Source organism: Oncorhynchus nerka, unplaced genomic scaffold (genome assembly GCF_034236695.1).
Source record: "Oncorhynchus nerka isolate Pitt River unplaced genomic scaffold, Oner_Uvic_2.0 unplaced_scaffold_5990, whole genome shotgun sequence".
In the NCBI taxonomy this organism is placed as follows: domain Eukaryota; kingdom Metazoa; phylum Chordata; class Actinopteri; order Salmoniformes; family Salmonidae; genus Oncorhynchus; species Oncorhynchus nerka.
The window spans coordinates 1-7,077 of NW_027035324.1; the positions used below are offsets into that span (position 1 = coordinate 1).

The window sequence follows — 7,077 nt, forward strand, 5'->3', positions numbered from 1 at the left end:
CTGGCTCTGACATACAATCTGATAATACATTATTGTAGAAATGAAGTCTAAATTGTGATGAATGTGTGCAGATCAATTGTGCTGCAGGATCAGTGTGCATATAGGCAGGTTCTGTGAAATAACACTGTAGTAACAGTATTTTATGTCTTACCCAGGAGCCCCGGGACACAGCGTACTCCACACTGATTCTATTGGTTTTATTCATGTATATATAAACGTACAGTAACAGTATTTTATGTCTTACCCAGGAGCCCCGGGACACAGCGTACTCCACACTGATTCTATTGGTTTTATTCATGTATATATAAACGTACAGTAACAGTATTTTATATCTTACCCAGGAGCCCCGGGACACAGCGTACTCCACACTGATTCTATTGGTTTTATTCATGTATATATAAACGTACAGTAACAGTATTTTATGTCTTACCCTGGAGCCCCGGGACACAGCGTACTCCACACTCTCGGATCCGTCCGCGTTCTGATACACCAGGTCAAACTTCCCCGGCTCCACTGGCGCTGAGGGGAAGACAGACATGTTAAGGTTGGTCCATCTTGGTAAGGTCCAATGACAGGTAGTGGCAGGTGAGGGGCAGACAATGACAGGTAGTGGCAGGTGAGGGGCAGACAATGACAGGTAGTGGCAGGTGAGGGGCAGACAATGACAGGTAGTGCCAGGTGAGGGGCAGACAATGACAGGTAGTGCCAGGTGAGGGGCAGACAATGACAGGTAGTGCCAGGTGAGGGGCAGACAATGACAGGTAGTGCCAGGTGAGGGCAGACAATGACAGGTAGTGCCAGGTGAGGGGCAGACAATGACAGGTAGTGCCAGGTGAGGGGCAGACAATGACAGGTAGTGCCCGGGTGAGGGCAGACAATGACAGGTAGTGCCAGGTGAGGGGCAGGCAATGACAGGTAGTGCCAAGGTGAGGGCAGACAATGACAGGTAGTGCCAGGTGAGGGGCAGGCAATGACAGGTAGTGCCAGGTGAGGGGCAGGCAATGACAGGTAGTGCCAGGTGAGGGCAGACAATGACAGGTAGTGCCAGGTGAGGGGCAGACAATGACAGGTAGTGCCAGGTGAGGGGCAGACAATGACAGGTAGTGCCAGGTGAGGGCAGACAATGACAGGTAGTGCCAAGGTGAGGGGCAGACAATGACAGGTAGTGCCAAGGTGAGGGGCAGACAATGACAGAGTAGTGCCAAGGTGAGGGGCAGACAATGACAGGTAGTGCCGGGTGAGGGGCAGACAATGACAGGTAGTGCCGGGTGAGGGCAGGCAATGACAGGTAGTGCGGGTGAGGGGCAGACAATGACAGGTAGTGCCGGGTGAGGGCAGACAATGACAGGTAGTGCCGGGTGAGGGGCAGACAATGACAGGTAGTGCCGGGTGAGGGGCAGACAATGACAGGTAGTGCCGGGTGAGGGGCAGACAATGACAGGTAGTGCCGGGTGAGGGGCAGACAATGACAGGTAGTGCCGGGTGAGGGCAGACAATGACAGGTAGTGCGGGTGAGGGGCAGACAATGACAGGTAGTGCCGGGTGAGGGGCAGACAATGACAGGTAGTGCCGGGTGAGGGCAGACAATGACAGGTAGTGCCGGGTGAGGGGCAGACAATGACAGGTAGTGCCGGGTGAGGGGCAGACAATGACAGGTAGTGCCGGGTGAGGGGCAGACAATGACAGGTAGTGCCAAGGTGAGGGGCAGACAATGACAGGTAGTGCCAAGGTGAGGGCAGACAATGACAGGTAGTGCCAAGGTGAGGGCAGACAATGACAGGTAGTGCCAAGGTGAGGGGCAGACAATGACAGGTAGTGCCAAGGTGAGGGGCAGACAATGACAGGTAGTGCCAGGTGAGGGGCAGACAATGACAGGTAGTGCCGGGTGAGGGGCAGACAATGACAGGTAGTGCCGGGTGAGGGGCAGGCAATGACAGGTAGTGCCGGGTGAGGGGCAGACAATGACAGGTAGTGCCGGGTGAGGGCAGACAATGACAGGTAGTGCCGGGTGAGGGCAGACAATGACAGGTAGTGCCGGGTGAGGGCAGACAATGACAGGTAGTGCGGGTGAGGGGCAGACAATGACAGGTAGTGCCGGGTGAGGGGCAGACAATGACAGGTAGTGCGGGTGAGGGGCAGACAATGACAGGTAGTGCCGGGTGAGGGGCAGACAATGACAGGTAGTGCCGGGTGAGGGGCAGACAATGACAGGTAGTGCCGGGTGAGGGGCAGACAATGACAGGTAGTGCCGGGTGAGGGGCAGACAATGACAGGTAGTGCCGGGTGAGGGGCAGACAATGACAGGTAGTGCCGGGTGAGGGGCAGACAATGACAGGTAGTGCCGGGTGAGGGGCAGACAATGACAGGTAGTGCCGGGTGAGGGGCAGACAATGACAGGTAGTGCCAAGGTGAGGGGCAGACAATGACAGGTAGTGCCAAGGTGAGGGGCAGACAATGACAGGTAGTGCCAAGGTGAGGGGCAGACAATGACAGGTAGTGCCAAGGTGAGGGGCAGACAATGACAGGTAGTGCCAAGGTGAGGGGCAGACAATGACAGGTAGTGCCAAGGTGAGGGGCAGACAATGACAGGTAGTGCCAGGTGAGGGGCAGACAATGACAGGTAGTGCCAGGTGAGGGGCAGACAATGACAGGTAGTGCCGGGTGAGGGGCAGGCAATGACAGGTAGTGCCGGGTGAGGGGCAGACAATGACAGGTAGTGCCGGGTGAGGGCAGACAATGACAGGTAGTGCCGGGTGAGGGGCAGACAATGACAGGTAGTGCCGGGTGAGGGGCAGACAATGACAGGTAGTGCCGGGTGAGGGGCAGACAATGACAGGTAGTGCCGGGTGAGGGGCAGACAATGACAGGTAGTGCCGGGTGAGGGCAGACAATGACAGGTAGTGCCGGGTGAGGGGCAGACAATGACAGGTAGTGCCAGGTGAGGGGCAGACAATGACAGGTAGTGCCAGGTGAGGGGCAGACAATGACAGGTAGTGCCGGGTGAGGGGCAGACAATGACAGGTAGTGCCGGGTGAGGGGCAGACAATGACCAGGTAGTGCGGGTGAGGGGCAGACAATGACAGGTAGTGCCGGGTGAGGGGCAGACAATGACAGGTAGTGCCGGGTGAGGGGCAGACAATGACAGGTAGTGCCGGGTGAGGGGCAGACAATGACAGGTAGTGCCAGGTGAGGGGCAGACAATGACAGGTAGTGCCAGGTGAGGGGCAGACAATGACAGGTAGTGCCGGGTGAGGGGCAGACAATGACAGGTAGTGCCAGGTGAGGGGCAGACAATGACAGGTAGTGCCGGGTGAGGGGCAGACAATGACAGGTAGTGCCGGGTGAGGGGCAGACAATGACAGGTAGTGCCGGGTGAGGGGCAGACAATGACAGGTAGTGCCAGGTGAGGGGCAGACAATGACAGGTAGTGCCAGGTGAGGGGCAGACAATGACAGGTAGTGCCCGGGTGAGGGGCAGACAATGACAGGTAGTGCCAGGTGAGGGGCAGGCAATGACAGGTAGTGCCAAGGTGAGGGGCAGACAATGACAGGTAGTGCCAGGTGAGGGGCAGGCAATGACAGGTAGTGCTAGGTGAGGGGCAGGCAATGACAGGTAGTGCCAGGTGAGGGGCAGGCAATGACAGGTAGTGCCAGGTGAGGGGCAGACAATGACAGGTAGTGCCAGGTGAGGGGCAGACAATGACAGGTAGTGCCAAGGTGAGGGGCAGACAATGACAGGTAGTGCCAAGGTGAGGGGCAGACAATGACAGGTAGTGCCAAGGTGAGGGGCAGACAATGACAGGTAGTGCCAAGGTGAGGGGCAGACAATGACAGGTAGTGCCAGGTGAGGGGCAGACAATGACAGGTAGTGCCAGGTGAGGGGCAGACAATGACAGGTAGTGCCGGGTGAGGGGCAGGCAATGACAGGTAGTGCCGGGTGAGGGGCAGACAATGACAGGTAGTGCCGGGTGAGGGGCAGACAATGACAGGTAGTGCCGGGTGAGGGGCAGACAATGACAGGTAGTGCCGGGTGAGGGGCAGACAATGACAGGTAGTGCCGGGTGAGGGGCAGACAATGACAGGTAGTGCCGGGTGAGGGGCAGACAATGACAGGTAGTGCCAGGTGAGGGGCAGACAATGACAGGTAGTGCCAGGTGAGGGGCAGACAATGACAGGTAGTGCCGGGTGAGGGCAGACAATGACAGGTAGTGCCAGGTGAGGGCAGACAATGACAGGTAGTGCCGGGTGAGGGGCAGACAATGACAGGTAGTGCCGGGTGAGGGGCAGACAATGACAGGTAGTGCCGGGTGAGGGGCAGACAATGACAGGTAGTGCCAAGGTGCCTTCAGATGGCTGAGGGAAACATCGTCCGAGTCCCGATTCTCCACCTTTCTCCCAAAGTTACACACTGGAACACTTCTCATCATGGATGTAACAGTGGAAGCTCACTCCAGCCAATCATTACATCAATACAATGACAGGAAGTTGTGCCAGTGCATTCTGGGAGAAGGGTGGAGTATCGCCATTCAACAGTTATTTCCTTCATTTCCCCCCATTCGTTTAAACTGTTAAGTGAGGGATCTTCATCCTAGCTTGATAAGCAGAGAGCAGTCATCCGTTTGGCCGTACCTTGATAAGTAGAGAGCAGTCATCCGTTTTGTCCTACCTTGATAAGCAGAGAGCAGTCATCCGTTTGGCCTTACCTCGATAAGCAGAGAGCAGTCATCCGTTTGGCCTTACCTCGATAAGCAGAGAGCAGTCATCCGTTTGGCCGTACCTTGATAAGCAGAGAGCAGTCATCCGTTTGGCCGTACCTTGATAAGCAGAGAGCAGTCATCCGTTTGGCCGTACCTTGATAAGCAGAGAGCAGTCATCCGTTTGGCCTTACCTTGATAAGTAGAGAGCAGTCATCCGTTTGGCCTTACCTTGATAAGCAGAGAGCAGTCATCCGTTTGGCCGTACCTTGATAAGCAGAGAGCAGTCATCCGTTTGGTCTTACCTTGATAAGTAGAGAGCAGTCATCCGTTTGGTCTTACCTTGATAAGTAGAGAGCAGTCATCCGTTTTGTCCTACCTTGATAAGTAGAGAGCAGTCATCCGTTTTGTCCTACCTTGATAAGTAGAGAGCAGTCATCCGTTTTGTCCTACCTTGATAAGTAGAGAGCAGTCATCCGTTTTGTCCTACCTTGATAGGCAGAGAGCAGTCATCCGTTTTGTCCTACCTTGATAAGCAGAGAGCAGTCATCTGTTTGTTCTACCTCGATAAGCAGAGAGCAGTCATCCGTTTGTTCTACCTTGATAAGCAGAGAGCAGTCATCCGTTTGGCCCTACCTTGATAAGTAGAGAGCAGTCATCCGTTTTGTCCTACCTTGATAAGTAGAGAGCAGTCATCCGTTTTGTCCTACCTTGATAAGTAGAGAGCAGTCATCCGTTTTGTCCTACCTTGATAAGTAGAGAGCAGTCATCCGTTTTGTCCTACCTTGATAAGTAGAGAGCAGTTCGAGCTCAATCTGTTTGGTGCTGTGGTCAAAATGAATGATTTTCCCCTCCTGATAGACAAACGGGGAGACACACAGTGTTAAAGAACATTACCCAAATGAAACCGATTATATTTTTAAATATGTAGCATATAAACATTTCTTACCACATGTATTTAGTCCTAGTTCAGGACATAACTTAAGAAAAAAAAGTGCTGTCCACCTACGGTTAGAGAAAACAGTTCCTAACCGTGTTCACACAGCTGTTTCTCCTCAAGTTATACCAGACAGAGAGAGAAAACAGTTCCTAACCGTGTTCACACAGCTGTTTCTCCTCAAGTTATACCAGACACAGAGAGAAAACAGTTCCTAACCCTGTTCACACAGCTGTTTCTCCTCAAGTTATACCAGACAGAGAGAAAACAGTTCCTAACCGTGTTCACACAGCTGTTTCTCCTCAAGTTATACCAGACACAGAGAGAGAAAACAGTTCCTAACCCTGTTCACACAACTGTTTCTCCTCAAGTTATACCAGACAGAGAGAGAGAAAAACAGTTCCTAACCCTGTTCACGCAGCTGTTTCTCCTGCAAGTTATACCAGACAGAGAGAAAACAGTTCCTAACCGTGTTCACACAGCTGTTTCTCCTCAAGTTATACCAGACACAGAGAGAGAAAACAGTTCCTAACCCTGTTCACACAGCTGTTTCTCCTCAAGTTATACCAGACAGAGGAGAGAGAAAACAGTTCCTAACCCTGTTCACACAGCTGTTTCTCCTCAAGTTATACCAGACAGAGGAGAGAGAAAACAGCGAGTCTTTCAACTATTTTTACTTACTTTATACTCCGACACCTCTGGTGTGTAGTTCTCTGTCAGCTCCAGCAGCTGTGAACACACACACCACACACACACACGACAGAGTGATAATGAGTTACATGGAGGTGTGTAGCACCTTAGCAACACACAACTCTACAGTCGTCTCTCACTGTTCTTCTATGTTAATTAAAGAGGTTTTATTCACATGGAAAACGGAGGGACTTACAGTGGCAAGAAAAAGGTATGTGAACCCTTTGGAATTACCTGGATTTCTGGATGAATTACCTGGATTTCTGGATGAATTACCTGGATTTCTGGATGAATTACCTGGATTTCTGGATGAATTACCTGGATTTCTGGATGAATTACCTGGATTTCTGCATAAATTGGTCATCACATTTGACCTGATCTTCATCTAAGTTACAACAATAGACAAAACACAGTGTGCTTAAAACTAATAACACACAAATGACTGTATTTTTCTTGTCTATATTGAATACATCATTTGAACATTCACAACGTAGGTTGGAAAAAGTATGTGAACCCCGAGGCTAATGACTTCTCCAAAAGCTAATTGGAGTCAGGAGTCGGCTAACCTGGTGTCCAATCAATGAGACGAGATTGGAGATGTTGGTTAGAGCTGCCCAGCCCTTTAAAAAAAAACTCACAAAATTTGAGTTTGCTATTCACAAGAAGCATTGCCCGATGTGAACCATGCCTCGAACAAAAGAGATCAGAAGACCTAAGATTAAGAATGATTGATTTGCATAAAGCTGGAAAGGGTTAC

The 7,077-nt window shown here is 51.8% G+C and overlaps 1 long non-coding RNA gene across 1 annotated transcript; it reads right to left on the reverse strand.

Annotated features, from left to right (window-relative positions):
- Nucleotides 1-412: 412 nt before the first annotated feature.
- Nucleotides 413-6,511, reverse strand: LOC135566305 (uncharacterized). Its single transcript, XR_010462034.1, has 3 exons — nt 6,312-6,511; nt 5,478-5,547; nt 413-519 (listed from the first exon to the last, which is right to left on the reverse strand). It is a non-coding gene; the product is annotated as an uncharacterized LOC135566305 (long non-coding RNA).
- Nucleotides 6,512-7,077: the final 566 nt, after the last annotated feature.